The following is a 17,615-nucleotide window of genomic DNA, read 5'->3' on the forward strand; positions in this document are numbered from 1 at the left end:
CTGAATACTTATCATTTTTTAAAAAATGGTTATTTCTACCACTATGAATGATTAAATAATACTTCCCTATTTATGGTTCAAAGATTACCAAAAAAAAAAAAATTATTTAAAAGCTAAAAATATCCTTATTCATTAGGGAAGTTGCCCAAACAAAAGGGAATTACAGATGAACTCTCAAATAGGGAGACTATGTAGCTTTTGCAGTACATCCTATTTCACTTCATCCTGTTTATCTTTGATCAAATGTTGTTACCGCATATTCCTTAAGGGAACCAAAAAACTTCAACGTTTTGTATTTGACACAGCCAAACCTGTCTGAAGAGTAATCTTGAGAAAGGAAAAGCCAGTCTCAAGAGTAGCTGCTGAAATGATGCCTAATTAAATTTTCACACACATATTAAAAGGATACGCTAATACTTTGTGTGCGCGCAATGAAAATTTGTAAAGCAACCTAGGCAATCAGAATTTATAAAGTATTGAGAGATACTCTTAAATTCTACCTACTGCTGTTCCAGGTGCTGCGCTGGCAGTACGTGACACACTGGTGCTCACCCTGGGCGCACACTGGAACCACCTGGGCATCATTAAAGAAACAATTCTGATGCCCAGGTTCTACCCATTCATCAGACTTTGCCTTAATGGAAATGAAGTGTGGCTTAGGCATCAGGGATTTTACAGCTCCCCAGGTAATTCTAGGACACAGCAATATTTGTCTAGAGCAGTAGTTCTTAAACTTTACTATGCATATGAATCACCTGGGTTTTTGTTTTTGTTTTTGTTTTTCTAGCTGTAAGAATATATTATGTATTTGTCAATGGGAGAAAACCCCTGGGATCTTTTTGAAATGCAGATTCTGATCTAGCAGGGCTGAACTGGGTCCTGATAATCCACATTTCTAACCAGGTCCTAGGTGACACCCAAGCTGCTGGTGCTTGGAACACTTTGCATAGCGTGAGACTAACGGAAATTAAAAGGCACACCAAAAATAAAGTCCCTAAACACAGGCCACTCGCTCCTGCAGGATAATACCTCAAAGTACATTTGACACTTATCTCAGAAAAAAAAGAGAGAACAGCAATTTCCACTGGAGTACTTTCTCCTCCCCTGTCAGAAGACTTTTCCCCAACTTCCACTGACCTTCTGTTAAATTTTAGGCCATTGAGAAACATGCTTATTCCTCAAACCCAGTTCCAGAGACCCTACCTTCCAAAATGAGTTTGATTTCTCAGCCCCTTCTCAGAACTCCTCTTAAATTCCATGCAGTTCAGTACTGAATTTTCTTTAATTTTTGCCATTATAAATTTTATAAGGACAAGGGCTATGTCTCATATTTCTTTTAGCAAAATTTAAGGACAACAAGACTCAATAAATATGTGCTCATTAAACAGTGTTCAGATAGACCTCAGGTATTATGTAGATGCTGGGAAGCACTTGGCCTAAGAAGTTAGGTTGTAAAAAAAGAATGAATGGTTTACATATGCTGCTGTTTAACTTATACAATGTGTATGTGATTGAAATAGCTTGCTATACTTCTTTAAAAATAGGAACACATGGTACCAGCTGCCTGCTGAATTTTTCTTCAGCATCTCTTGAACACCTAATACCTATACAATACACAACCTGTACCAGCATCATGCTTGAAAATGAGGGCATCAGAAAAGTCTTTGTGGACCCTGGAGTCCTCTTCCATCCATTAACTGAGACATTAAGTTCACTTTTCTGAGCTTCATGCCTTTCACTTTTACACCACAGCCTTATTAAAATGTAGATACAAATGAAGGGGAAACATTTCAAAAATGTATTATTAGTAATCTGTTTACAAGTAGGAATGAAGAACTTGAGATCCAATCTGATAGATGTGTAGGAATATAGAAGGGAGGGCACATATCGTAATTCTCTACATAGCAGTTTCAGAGAGACCTAGTGTTCCCCAAATTGACTCTTGTCATGTTGATTAAAGCTCCCATTGAAACATCATCTTAGAATAAATCAGACTTACTCCATTCATGTAGTTAGAATGTGCTTAGTAACCACTATATACACAGTTCTGTAGGAAAATTATAATAAAATGAAAATTGTCTGCAAAGAAAAACTTTCACTCAAATTAGGAGATATAGTGATAGAAAGTAAGGGAATGAATTTATAAATACTAGGCAGAGGTATTGTATAAGGTGTGTTGTAAAGACAAGGTCATTAGTTACTTCTCTCTTTTGAAGTTAAAATAATGCTGCTTCTCCTTCATTTCCAAAGCAGGAATGCCCATGACAGTGAGGATAATGTGGCCACTGATCCCAGTGAAGCATTCCAGAGTCAGGTCACATTTATGTTTAATAGTATTTTTCTAAATATGCTTTAGCTTGCATTATATATAGTCTAATTTTTTAATTATGCAAAGCATTAACATTAATCTTTCTGCAAAGATCAATTTGATAAAGGTGATAACATTCAATCCATGTTTAAGCAATTTCCAGACTAAACTCAGCTCGATTATCCTTTTTGAGTTTTTTCTATTGACAATGTCTAAAACGCCAAAAGGGGGAAAAATTAAGTGCAAAAAACCTGGATAACACACACACACACACACACACACACACACACAAATAGAATCTAAATCAATAACTTACACAGTTAAAAATAAACACAAACAAGAGAGTTTCAGAAAGTTCTTGATCAAAACCCTACTACACCTATGAAACCACCAGGACATCAAGACAGAGTGCAATTCCATTTCCATTTCCATCCATCATAGTCAATTCTTCCTTCTGCCCCATTCCAGGCAGTAGATCTCCTTTTTTATTTCTATATATTAATTTGCATTTTCTAGAATTTTATTATGCATTTGTCAAAAGTCATCACATTGTACACTTTAAATGGATGCAATCTGTAGTACATAGAGAATTCTTTAAAGAAATTGATAAAACAAGTAATAGGACATGTTTTTAAAAGTTTTTTAAAAGGTTTAAGCTTTTTGATCAAGCTCCTATTCACTGAATCCCAAGATGTCATATGGTTCTACCCACCCCCCCCATCTCTTTCTCAAGAGTGAAGAAAGCCTTGGAAAAGAGTGATCAGTGAATCTCTAGAAGGACTGCTCAGCCTGCCTTAGGAGCCATCAGAGACCCCAAGGGATGGGTAGAGTTAGCTTGGCATCCCCAAGGTAATTTTGCTTCTGTGTCTATCTCTAGGTGTTTATTCAATTTAACTGTAAGCAAGAGCAAACAAATTGTTATAATTTCTTTAATCTGACTTCCTGTTCAAGCTGGTATATCAAACATATACTCCAATTCTTCCTTCCCAGTCTAAAAATTATATATGTGTGTCTATATGTATATATTTTATCAAATATATGTACATTTGATGAAATATTGTCCTCTAATTTAAGAACCTGGTTTCAAAATAATCCCAGGAAAGTGCCATCCAAATCATGGTTAAGAAAGCAGGCCCTCCTTGTGATTTTCTTGCCTAAAAATGGTGCCATAACATTAGCTCTCCATGCCTTGCTTTATTTTTGCTGGGATGAAAGTCCTCATTGCAGTTCTGTTCAAAGTTACAATCTCCAGATACCCCATAAGAGTTTAATCATCACATAGCCTTTTCATTAAAAAGAAGAATAGATCTGCCTTGGAATGATGTATTACAGTATTTTAGGAAGATGTGGGAGAAGGGGAATTAGGGTTATCCAAAGCCTTTTGGAATCATAGTAAGCATCATTGCAAAAAGGTCCATGAGACTACAGATTTACCTTAGTTTGTACAGGATAGAGTTCTAAATGGTAAGCAAATCAAACTCTATTTTTAATATCAGATAATCTAAAATTACCCTAGGATGAATCCTTTGGCTAAAAAATCACTGTAAACTTTAATTGCTTTGGAATTCCAAGCTTCAGATTACCTTCTTAAAATAGGCTCCATTGGGCTTCCCTGGTGGCGCAGTGGTTGAGAATCTGCCTGCCAATGCAGGGGACACGGGTTCGAGCCCTGGTCTGGGAAGATCCCAAATGCCGCAGAGCAACTAAGCCCGTGCACCACAACTACTGAGCCTGCGCGTCTGGAGCTTGTGCTGCGCAACAAGAGAGGCCGCGACAGTGAGAGGCCCGCGCACCGCGATGAAGAGTGGCCCCCGCTCTCTGCAACTAGAGAGAGCCCTCGCACAGAAACGAAGACCCAACACAGCCAAAAAGAAAGAAAGAAAGAAAGAAGCTTTCATTAAGGCTCCATTTATAAAGATTTGTGTTTTTTCTCTTTCCCCCTCCTTCTCTCCCTCTCATTTTTATCTTCAATGCTATCATCTTCCGTTAACAACATTCACTGTTGGCCACATTTTTGCCAAGAAACAGAAAGAAAACGTGGTCTTTTAAAAAGCCAAAATCTTGGGAAGCGAGAGTTGATAAATCTCATTTCATCATGATGAAACACCTTTGCTATCCTGACATTTAGTGCTCACAATAAATTCTTCTGAAATATATCACTAATCTGCTCTGAGTCCTCATGTGGCATGCTGGTATGTTGAGGAAGCAAATACTGCAAAGTTGCCAAAAGACCAATTCCAATCTAATTAGGACTTGCACTGCTTCAGTGAAGGCTACATAAACACTCTGTTAATATTCACAGCAGCAGCTTTGTCAATAACTCCCCCAGAATCTTCAAATTTATAACAGAAATCAGCAAACTATTGATTCTCTGACGCTGACGGATCTATCCAGCTTCACTGCCTCCTTTCTCTTGCCTCTGCCCCAATAGAGGGTACAAATGCCAGTCGCTCTAATCGGCTCCTAAACACTGAAGGATCATTATTAAAGTATGGCTGGCATCCCTGATCATTAATTATAATCTCATGCACATATGCAGTGTGATTGCGGGAAATAATCAGCTTTGTCTGCCAAATTGGCAACATTTAGAAACTAATTTGTTATGACACAGCATCAAAGATATTTAAACAACAAACTCAAGGCTCTGCTGCTCTGCATACATTGTTAAAATATCAGATAGCATCATTAAAAAATAGTTAACATATCCAGAGGGAGGTGGTAGGTATCCTTGAACTTCCATTCAAGTGAAATTATCAAAAATAATTTTTATGTGCTCCCAATCCTGCAGTCACATGTTGGGGACGCCCCTCCAGAGTGACTGCCATTTAGGGCGCTGCCTGGAAGAGCAGCTGTCAGTCTAGCGTAATTAAGTGGGCATTGGAAGGATGATTCAAAGTGCGCCTAGGGCAAAGATTAGACAGGACGGCTATTTTTCTGTTTGGGATACACTAGAACTCATTTACCTACTTAATTCTTCAGGGGCCAAATCATAACAGCAGATTCCTCACACTTGTGCACACTGTAGTGAAGCAGAGGAAATGGTTTTAAGGAAGTTATGTTCATCGCATGCCTGATGCTGGCCAATTCGCTTTACAGTGAGAACACTCAACTAGGGAACACTGAGATGCACACTGCATGTCTCTCTCCCTCCCCTAACCTTTCACTCTGGACAGCAACACAACTGTTCTGAGCCCATGTTTCCACCATAGGCTGAACTATTCAGGGAACTTTTAATTCAATGCCTTTCCTCCATTATTTCCTTTTATCCCCTCAGCAGAATCAAGCCCAAGCCACGTGCTTCATCCTTCTGCCAAGCTCCCTCTCTTCAACTCCCTAACACCTCCCAAATACACACACATAAATTTATTTCATTCCTTTTGCATATGAAAATACAGATGAAAATGTTATTTTTTATAACAGTTTCTTTCCAAGGATTCCAATTACTTCTAGAAATATTACTATGGATTCTTTTTTTGAACCCCCCCCCAAAAAAAGCAGTTAAACGGTGCCAATAATATGCCTGTACAAAGCAAAAGCCCTGAATGTTTGTTGGGGCAACCTTCCCCCCCACCCCCATCCTGAGTGGGTATACACTTTGGCCTCTCCCTACACTTTTATTCACTCCATCTGGGTTGAGGGTGTAATTTGGGGAAAAATAAACAAGACTTACATAACCAGAACCTCCCTGCTTCCTTCTAAGGCTAAACTGCCCACAGAAGCAGCTATTTATTCTCCACTGTTCTCCCAGGGCAGCTCTTTGCCCACCTCCACCAGCTGGGGCCTGCCCAAGTCCAGTACTGCCTGTCATGTGTTGGAAAGTCTACCTAATTTTGGAGCTTGTTTAGCAGGTTCATTAGGCCCTCAAACTAAGTCCTCCAACTTAGCAGTTGCTAATAATAAAATTGACATTTTGATCTCTGTTGGCCGTCCTTCTGTTTTATTTTTTAATTCTTCTGAATCTTGGCAAGGAAGTAGGATGCTCTTTATTGGACCTCCACAAAGATGACAACATTTTCTATATTTTACATAAAAAATAAAAACAAAACAGTAGAATTTGGGAGAACAAAATATGTAGTAGTAGAGAAACTTCTAGTAAGGCTAGGATGTGGCTGCCTAGGACTGTCTCCAAGCAGGTGGTAAATCTGCCTAATGCTAACCTATATCCTCTCCTCCAACTTGTATTTTATTAGTAAAGAAGCTGACATTTCAGTCTCTACCCAACACTCCTATTTTTTTTCAGGTTTTTCAGTACTTTGGTGAGGAGAAGCTTTCGAAGAGTAGAAATTAAAATAATAGAAACATGAGAAAGAAAAATCCCTGAAATAGAATGTGATTTAATTAAACAATTTTTGTTTTCTTCATTTTAAATAACAAAGGTACATAGACTGGATGAAACATACTCTCTGCTTCATGATACGCAATCATCTATACTTGGTTTCTTAGTTAGGTTATGCTTAATAAGGTACTGAACGTCTACTTTTTCCCAGTCTCCTTTGCGGAATCCACTTCTTGTCCCAACCTAAGAAGCACTAAGTCATGACTCTACTCTACTCTTTATCTATATTCACGCATTATATGATCTCACCCAATTCACTGCCTTCAAATAGCAGCTAAGTGTGTATCTTGACCTCTCACTTAAACGTACCAAACGCCTACATAAAACTTCTGTACAGCTAAGGAATTTTTTCAGCTTAACCTATCCATAACTGACTTCCAGATCTTCCTGCTCAGATCTGCTCCACATACCTTGTGAGGAAGCCTACATGAAGGGATACACGTGAAAGCACCAGTGGAGGAGAACCAAGACCCGCCCCACCCCAGCTCTCGGCCTTCACCAACTATCAGACCCACGAGGAAGGCCTTCCGAAACCATGAAGGCCTCCGCTGACTGCCAACTGACAGCCTAAGCATGACTGAGCTCAGCCACCTCCCTGGAGCAGAGTCAAGATGCCCCAACTGAGCCCTTGCCAAACGGCCAACACACAGAACTGTGAGCAAATTAGTGGTAGCTGTTTTAAGCCACTAAGTATTCTGATGCCTTCTGGAATAGCAAGAAATACCTGATATACTTGGAAACATAAGGCAAATATGTCACTCATTGACTCAGAGGCTTTTGGTGACTTCTCAGCACAGTTAGAAGTCTGCACCACGACTGTAGTTTCCAAGACCTATGTCCTGTGATCTCTGGCTCTCACCTCACCGCTTACCACTCTCCATCACCCACCAGACTCCAATCATCAGGCCTCTGTGTGGTTCCACAAAAGCAGCAAGGCACCTTCTACCTCAGAGCTTGGGCACAGCTCTTCTCTTCCCTGGGAATTCTCTTCTGCTGATTAATAAATATTAGCTGATTTTACTTCTGCACCTTGCCTATGTCTTTGTTAATACGTCACCTCCTCAGAGAGGCCTTTCCTGATCATCCCATCTAAAACAAAAAGCAAAAAACAAAAAAGCCCTGACACTCTATCCTCTTATTTTTCTTCACCTATGTCCTTACCTGATGTCATATAGATTATGTGTTTGCTTGTTATTATTTATCTCCCCAAGAAAATATGCACTCAATAAGAGAGAAAACTTGTTTACTATTATTTTCCCGACACCTAGAACGGTGCCTGGCAAATGCTGATTAAACTGTGAATGAATGAATTGTGCGGCTTGGTTGGAACATAGGATAAGTGAAGAGTAACAGTGGGAAACGGGCCTTAATAGGAAGGAAGATTGCAAGTGTGATACAGAGAAAGGTGCTGGACATTGTTGGCACTCTGCCTACCCTTCTCGCAGTCCTGTGCACCCGTCCCCTGGCCTGTATGCTTTGCTTCTATTGGCTTGCTCCTAAAACCTTTTCCTGAAGATGTCACTTGGGTTATGTCAGATACTTTGACCACACGGGCCAAGAGACAGAAATGCTGGGAGTTTATGTCTCTCCCAGGGTGGCTCACAGCCAATGACTGACCAGTAATATAAAGCCACCCATCTCCCCTGCCTCAAGGTGGAATAAACTTTGAGGTGTAATGTATACTTCAGAGCTCCTATGAGATCCAGTTGGTGCTGAGGTGTCACCTGAACGTATTCATGGATCTTTTCCTTCCCTGTCCTGATTCCTCCACTTTACTACCGATTTCTCCAGGCAGCGTTTCCTTAGGCAATCACTTGCACATGAAACCTCTTCCCAGAGAAAGTATCTTCCTTTTATGAACGATGGAATATCATTTATGGCCTCCGCATAGGAAAATAATAATGGCAAGTATTTATTTGATGCTAAGTGCTTAGCCGTGTATTAAGAACTTTACATGTTTTATCCCTTTTAATCCTCACAACCGTATTATTATCCCATTTTAGTGTAACAAATATTTGTGTTTAATAAGTTTATTCAAGCAGCAGTACATAGGATTATTAACTGGAGGCAGAGAGACCGGTGGGGAGGTTACTGCAGTAGTGTAGGCAAGAGATAACAAGGATTTGGATTTTGTCACCAGCAGTAGAAATAGGAAGGCAGCTACCAGAATTTAAAGGAACAGAATTTGGGATTGGCTCTGCCCATACGTAGTGAGTCGCTCAAATTCTCTTCGCCTTAGTTTTCTCAATTGTAAAGCAATGGGTTTGGAAAAAAAGTTACCTCAGAGTTCCTTCCCTTCAGGAAATCCAGGAAGGTACTGGGCATGAAGTCTTTGAAAGTGAAATGAAATTTCCTATGACTCTTCACAGCATTGCACAGAAGAAACAATATGGGTTGTAGGGCTGGTCATACTCAAGTAAAGATTCATATTCATATTTTTTTTTCAGCTATTTGACTCTAGATAAGTTAAACTTGTTGAGCTTCAGAGTACTTATCTGCAAAACAGGAATAACGTATACCTTACAGGTAAGGCGTAGAATTGTGAGAATAAAATACTCACAAGGTGCCTGGCAGTCAGAGAGTTCATTAATTTGCAGCTTTATCTCATCTTCATTTCATTAAATCTAATTTCCTCTAGCTCAAAAATTTATAATAAAAATCCTCATATTTTGATCTTTGTTTTATTATCAGTGTTGGAACAAATTTCTTTCTCCAAATTTTACTGTAAAATAAAATATATAAATTATATTATGAATTAAACAGGATTTTGTACACTGGCCTAGGAGACATACTATCTTTTTTTTTTTTTAAACCTTTCCTTTTTTTTTTTTTTTTTATTTTTGGCTGTGTTGGGTCTTCGTTTCTGTGCGAGGGCTTTCTCTAGTTGCAGCGAGCGGGGGCCACTCTTCATCGCGGTGGGGGGGGCCTCTCACTATCGCGGCCTTTCTTGTTGCGGAGCACAGGTTCCAGACGCACAGGCTCAGTAGTTGTGGCTCACGAGCCTAGTGGCTCCACGGCATGTGGGACCTTCCCAGACCAGGGCTCGAACCCGTGTCCCCTGCATTGGCAGGCAGATTCTCAACCACTGCGCCACCAGGGAAGCCCCCCATACTATCATTTTTAATATTGCATCTATGTGCTATAAATTTACTGGTGAGATCAAAGATTCATAAATGTACTTTCATGAAGGAAAATGCTACATGAGACAGTTTTCATGAGGTTGTGATGAAATGTTGCTTACCTTACAAAAACAAGGAAGAAATGGAGAAAGGACAAGAAGTAAAAGGAAGAGAATAAGAGAAAGCAAAGAGAATTCAAACAAAAGAATTACAATATTGAGTCTTCTAATTCTAGAAGATGGCATAGCTACTTATTAAGTCTTTAATTTCTCTCAGCAATGTTTTGAGGTTTTCAAGGTAAAGGACTTGCATATCTTACCTTAGATTTATTTGTATAAGTTTAATACTTTTCTGCTACTGTAAATGGTATTTTTTAAAATTTTATTATCTAATATTTGGTTAGTCTACAGAAATTATCAGAGATTTTTGTATATTGACCTTGAATCTAGCAAACTTATTAAATTAACTTACAGCAATAATTTGTATATTCTTCTGATTTTACATGTACACAATCATGTTAGCTAAAATTAGTGTTGTTATGTCTTTCTTTATAATTTTTGTTTCTTTTTTGTCTTATTGCACTAAGATTCTTAGTACAAAGTTAAATATAATAGTGAACACACTTGCTCTGTGCCCAGACTCAGGGAGAAAGTGTTCACTATTTTACTATCAAGTATGATATTAACTGTAGCTTTTAAAAATTTAATAGTGTTTATCATATTAAAGAAATTTCCTTATATTTCTAGTTGGTTGAGACTTAAAAATATGAAAGTGTATTGGATTTTATCAAATGAATTTTCTTCATATATTGAGATAATCATACTATTGCTTTCTCCTTTATTCTGTTAACGTGGTGAATTACACTGATCCATTTTAGAATGTTAAATCAATTTAAGAGTGATTCTGATTATAGGAAATTTCTCCGTAGGCCTTAATATTTGAACGTAACTCCTGAGGAAGATGCGCTTTGGTATATCATTAAAAGTAGGTTTTTTAGGGGCTTCCCTGGTTGCGCAGTGGTTGAGAATCTGCCTGCCAATGCAGGGGACACGGGTTCGAGCCCTGGTCTGGGAAGATCCCACGTGCCGCGGAGCAACTAGGCCCGTGAGCCACAACTACTGAGCCTGCACGTCTGGAGCCTGTGCTCCGCAACAAGAGAGGCCGCGTTAGTGAGAGGCCCACGCACCGCGATGAAGAGTGGCCCCCACTTGCCGCAACTAGAGAAAGCCCTCGCACAGAAACGAAGACCCAACACAGCCATAAATAAATAAATAAATAAATAAAATTTTTTTAAAAAGTAGGTTTTTAAAATAATGTGAATTTAAAAATATATGTAAAATATATTCATGTAGTAGATGCTTTAAGTTATCTCATGTAACTAAGTTTTGTCTAAAAAAACAGATACACAGAATTATTCATGAACTGTCTTTTTTACTCTGTCTTTTTTGACTAAAATGTGATGAAGAGGAATAGCCTGGCACAGTTATCAGTAAGGAATGTGGAGCAGGGGCAGAGGAGCCTGGTTCTTCAGTGCATACTTGGTTCTTCAGTGCCTGTCTAGTTCTCATGTGCCTGTCCTCGAACTTCGTGTTATATGTGATAAATCTACTTCTTTTTCACTGAACTTCTATTATTTAAAGCCAAACACAATACTGGCTGGTGGAGAACATATTTACATAAAATGAATTCAAGCTGGGCACAGAAAAAGTGATGGAGAGAAAATACATTAAAAAGTCACCAAGTAGTTATCCCTGGCTTGCAAAAATATGGTTGATAATTTTTCCTCTGAATTCATTATGATTCAGAAATAATAAGGCCTCGCCTGTCTCTTGGCCCAGTCACTTCATGCATGCACATTCTGACAGTGCTTTATCTCAGACCATCAGACTGTTTCCATAACCCTTTCATTCTCTGTCCTGGAAACCAGACACGCAAGGTGTTTCACTCTTGGGGTGAACCTTTAACCAATGAGAGAAGAAAGCCACTTGACAAATGGTTCTCCCGTTTCTCCCCTGATGGATTGTGTTGAGACACAGCATCTATGGCTTCTAGGAGGACTTTGCTGTGGGATTAAGCAATCCATCGTACTTTGGAGTGGCCAACTACATAAGGCATCATCATTTGTCTTCCCTCCTTCCTGTTTCACTGCCTTGTCCCTCACTCCTGTTGCCTAAGATTACACTCACCAATAAAGCAGCAACATACAAGCCCTCTGCTTCAGTCTCTACTTTCTGGGAAACTCCAGCTAAAACAATGCATTTCTGTATTCTGTGTTTGTAATCATTCACAGATAATACCAAGTCAAGTGATTACCTGGAAAATCTATTTTTGCTATTAATTTTCAAAAAAATCTCTCCACACAATCTTTTTTATTTTAAATTTCAGACATCTCTTCCCACCCTTTGAACTAGTCATGATAATCCGGAAAAAAAAAATCCCTACACTTTCTAAATCAAAGAATACACTTTTAAAAATACGCAGTCCCTTTACATTCCTTTAGGAACTATCTGGGTCATATTTTTATTTGAAAAGTCAAGACACACCAGAAAGTTTAGGTAATATCATGCCTAGAAGTCTAAATGGGTACAAGACTTATCTTTATAACTTGTAAGATTAGATGTTTATTTGCTGTTTCTTCATTTATCAATTGCATTATGAGATCTATGTGACAATTTTTTAATGTTTAATACTTATCACATCCAATGAATATATAATTTGTCTTTCAAATAAAATATTTAATGGTATATTCTGAATTCTTTGAATTGAAACCAAAATATAAATAATAAAAATATTTGTTGTAGAGCAATACATTTTAAAAATCATTTTTAGATGCGTACATGGTAGGCTTTATTTATAGGCCTGAAAAAACATGCTTAAAAATCTACTTTAAAAATTGTGCTCCTTCATATTGATTTGGAAGAGTGATCCTCAGTTATGTGAGAGGTTTTCAGATGAGGAGTAACCAAAGCAGTAGATGATAGCAAATAATTTCACTAAAGGTGAGCCTTAAGTATATAAAATAAAAAGCTTGGTAGAAATGGGTTTTCTGTGCCAAAATACTTCTCAATCTTTTACTGAGTCTTTATTGAGTCTGAATTTCACCGATGTATTTATTTATTTTTTGTTAAAAATGTTATTATCTTATTAAGATGAAAAGCCAAGCAGGAAGAATAATGCTTTAAAGCACAGTATTTACAAAATATCACCATAAAATCAACAAGTCTATCAAATATTTATTAAATGTGTTTTATGTGCCAAGACTTAATACTTTATATGAATTAATTCATTTGTTTCTCACCACAGTCCTACAAAGCAGGAATAATTATTATTCCCATTTTATACATGAAGAAAATAAGGTCAAGAACATTTAAGTAAAGTGCCCAAAAGTCACATAGTTAAGAAATGATGGAATTGAAATGTGAACTTGAGATGTCTGACTTTATGCTAAAAATTAATAAGATTGTAAAATACTGAATTGCTGAGTATATTCATTCCTTCCCAGTAGCAGTCGATGTGACATGCTTCAACAGTTTCTCAAAAGCTAGGGATATCATCTGGAGTATATAAATGACAGTTTAACAGGTAGAGAATCCACATATCTTTCAGGCGATAAACTCAACACCTAGGTAATGGAGAGACTTGAAGGCACCAGGCAAGGGGTTCTAAAGACAAGCACACCATCTTGGTTTTCAGAGTAGACACAATTTTAAGGCTACAGATTCATTCCAAAATGTTTCGATTACTCAAAATGTTTTGTAAACCTCTTCAGGAACTGCCTTTCAGACTAGTTCCCAAGCTGCAAGATAAACTCATCACTATTCTTTTTTTTTTCTCTTAAATCAGAAGAATAAAGTCCCCTACATACGAACCTTCAAGTTGTGCGCTTTCAAAGATGCGAATATGCATTCGCATGTCCAATCACGTAAGTAAATTCACGAGTCTGGTGTACATTGTCACGTGCGTGCATCTTCTACAAGTGGTTGTGCTTTTGTGTACTTTACTGTACAGTATTGCATAGAGTACAGTAGTACAGTATCTTTATTTCTTGCCTGTTTCCTCGATGCCAACCCCTGTATGCCAGCTGTTGTACTATACTACTGTACTTTTCAAGGTACTGTAAGATTAAAAATGCTTTCTTTATTTTTTGTATTTGTTTATGTATTATTTGTATAAAAAGTGTAATAAATCTATTGGAGTACAGTACCATATAGCTGATTGAGTTAGTTGGGTACCTAGGCTAACTTTGTTGGATTTACAAACGCTTTCTTGGAACAGAACTCATTCGTATGTAGGGGACCTACTGTATCACAAACCTTCAACATCTATCTAATCTATAAGACTTCACACCAAATCAAATTCTGCTCTTGAGAATAAAATCTTACCACACTAAAGATAATCAAAAGAATGTATGACAAGTCATAGGAACTTGTTTTAAAATATGTTGAGGAAAATCAGTAACTACCGAGGTGAAAGAAAAACTATTATTTGGAATTCATAAGATAACTGATATTTTTAAATACACATACTTTTTTTTCGTAGTCAAGTCTTGATTACCTTATTGTGAGTAAATTTTGAGATCTATTCAGTGCAGAGCTGAAAGACTATGGGAGAAGTGAGGGCTTGAAGAAAGAACACAGGAGAGAGGTGTTTGGGGAAGTATGTTTAACCTGATGCACAGCGTCCCGAGGGTTATTTAGGAATTACTGAGTGGGTTCTGTGATAATTTCCTCTCCTTGCTTGTTTCAAAAGGTGATTCGTGGGCTGACATCTGCTACCTGGTACAATTTATGTCACAGAAATATTTTCAGTCAACTGAGATGACTCATCTGGATGCAGTGTTCATTAATAGTTTTCGGTCAAGGTAAAGAAATTAGGCCTATGTAACATTTAACTGCTCTCTAAAAAGTAATATTTTCTCTACAGATTTTTACTCCTATATGTATTAGCCCCTTGCCCATTTTTGTAAGCTTGTGGATGGCAGGAACGTATCATCCCAGGGAAAGTAAGGAGTGGACAATAAAAGTAGAGCTGCCAAGGCAAAATACTTAACGTTGTGTGATTGCTTCTACATTCTTAACGTAGTAACTGTTTACTTTAGGAGATTATACTTCATCACAATGTCTACTTTAGTCAGAGAAGTTTATGCAACAATTTCCTACATCTTCCCATATTTCTCAGAATATACAGTTCCATATTACTGAAACTGCATTCAGAAAAACTGTTTTGTGCAAACTATTTCACTAGTCAACTGCTATCATCAACCACTGAAGTAACAATGTTAGTCTTTTTCCCTAAATTGTACAATGTTTTCTAGCATTCTGTTTATATTAAAATATTCTAAATATTTTAGAATATTTGAGCACAACTATGTATTGTGGGGTTTTGTTGTTATTGGGTCATTAGTGACAAACATTCCTTAATTACCTACCCACCTTAAAGTTTGAAATGTAAAACTAACTCAGTCATTTGAGTGTATTAAGTAGAAGATACCTCAACAGATTTGACACAACTTAAAGCTTTTCCTTAAAAGATGCTTGCAGCTTCTGCATGAGTAACAAATGTATTTTTCTTTGTTCTGCATAATAGAAATGACACATGAAATTAAAATGAGCGACTTCTCAAAACAAAAACTGAACACGTAATAAATCTGCTGTATACATTTCAGCTTTAGCCTTTGAGCTTTTAACATTTTCCTTTCCTATTTGACTGTACATAATAAACAGTGAGAAAAGTACAAGGCCATTAATTATCCCTCAACAAGGACATTCCCTAATGTTGTTATTTGAGTTGGTTCACCATTTCAAGAGAGAAGTTTGAACTTTGCTATAGAAATGGGCAATTATTTACAATTTTTTACTCATGCTGTTTTTTTTTTCCTTCGTAAAGTCTGTTAAGGGGGTTTTAGGCCATCCTTAAACGCAGATCTGAGGTACTTGACAAGAAACAGAGACATGCACTGTATATTTTGTTGACTACAGAGAATTTTCTCTTTCTTGGTTTGATTGATCTCAAAGGAAGACCTCTGTGAAATGAATGCATCTGCATGAATAGGCTACAGTCTTATTACATTTTTTGCACTGCATTCAAAACACCGGGCTTAAAGGGGGAAAAATGGCCCTTGAAAGTTACTACTCCATACAGACAGCTATAGTGTAAAATATACAACATACACAAAAAGAGTTTAATGCAATCATTTAAACACTGTATGGCTCAGAATGTAAGTATGGACAAAGTCAGGCTGACAATCAAGTTGCACTGTTGAGATCTCCTAAGGAAATTAGAATATGATTAATATTAAATGGATTTGCATTCATCCTTGGGAGTTCTGACAATAGCTCTTTACTGTCTTTCTCACTGAGAGTGCTATATGTATTTAATTATCTTATATATTCCTAAAATATTAGGGGTACAATGTTCTTTGTGTTATTTTGTGTTTTCCAGGTAAAATCTGTTCCACTAGCTACTGTTTTAATGATGAAGTTAAATTGATAATGTCCTAACTATGAACTTTTACCCTAAACCCATTAGTGGTAGAAGGTATTTATAGCACACAATTTAATGAAGTAACAAAACATTCCTCACTGGCATAGACACTCAGGTTAGTCAGAGTGTGTAGTATAATTTGGCCTGGCCACCAGTTCACATTAAAAGGATTTTTGAGGAACAACTGGAAGGGTGATGCTTTCTTCAGGAGGCCTACCATTTCCACATTCAACGTGACACACAGGAAACAGAATGACACCATATGTCATTCTAAATGCTAAATAAGTTCAAGTCAGGGTGAAAAATGCCCATATTCTTAATACAAAGATAAATTGCAAATATCCCCGCTTTTATATTCTAACATAGGATTACTCTGATCAATCATGCTATACCTTTTACGGCGTACTGTCATTATTGATCACAACATGGCCCCTTGTTTTTTGCCCTCTTGTTACACATCCCATTCCTCCACCCATTTCTTAGGCACAAGTCTTGCACACTTAATATGCATCCTTTCTACTCACCTTCCATACTTTAACTGACATAAATTTGCATCCATTACCAACATATAGTGTAGTTTGATAAATGGACAGTAGAATGATATTTTACCCTACATATCCTTTATGCATCTTACTTTTCATTGTTCAATGCTATGTTTTTGAGATGCCTTTACACTGACATACATCAGACTACCTGGGGATGAACTGACTTAAGTTATTGGCTCACACAAATAACTGTGCACGTTTATGTGCATGTACCTGTGCCCCAACTGGACAGACAACCAATTAAGGAGTCAAAAAATCAGCCAGACCTGTTTTTGGTATTGAGAGATGATAACCAAAGGCTGATTAATTCATCCAGAAACAATCAACCTATTTAGGTCAAACAACTAGTTGATGGAATTTTTGTCTCAATTGAATGGTTGTTAAGACCTTTATGAAGGGCTTATAGCTTTGTTCCATCTTTGTTGCCTAATAAAAGGTCCGTTAGAATAATGACTTGATATTTAACTGGAAGTCATTAGTCTTCCTGGAATCCACTTGCCAAGCTCTTAGTATTTTTATTAATATTTATAACATTGATATTTCAAGGATAACATTTTAAATCAACAAAAGGACAGAGACCTTGATGCTGCATTGTGTCCCTCTAAGCAACGCAGGTGTCAGTGATTCAAGTCTCTAATTAGCATAATGTCAATACGCAGTCTGTCCCATCCAGGGACTCTTTGCTTTTAGAAATCCCACTTTCTGTAAGTTTACATTTTCTAATGTTAAGGGTTTCCTTAAAGTGAAAACAATAAATCCGTTCTTTACGTAAGAAATAAGTACTTTACTTTTATATTAGTCTTCAAAAAAGACTCATGCAGCTT

At 37.4% G+C, this 17,615-nt stretch overlaps 1 pseudogene; it reads right to left on the reverse strand.

The window, feature by feature from the left end:
* LOC137777363 (tigger transposable element-derived protein 1-like) overlaps positions 1 to 7,219 on the reverse strand; it is an 81,528-nt pseudogene extending 74,309 nt beyond the window's left edge.
* Positions 7,220 to 17,615: the final 10,396 nt, after the last annotated feature.

The sequence above is a fragment of the Eschrichtius robustus genome, chromosome 15 (assembly GCF_028021215.1).
Source record: "Eschrichtius robustus isolate mEscRob2 chromosome 15, mEscRob2.pri, whole genome shotgun sequence".
Taxonomy (NCBI): domain Eukaryota; kingdom Metazoa; phylum Chordata; class Mammalia; order Artiodactyla; family Eschrichtiidae; genus Eschrichtius; species Eschrichtius robustus.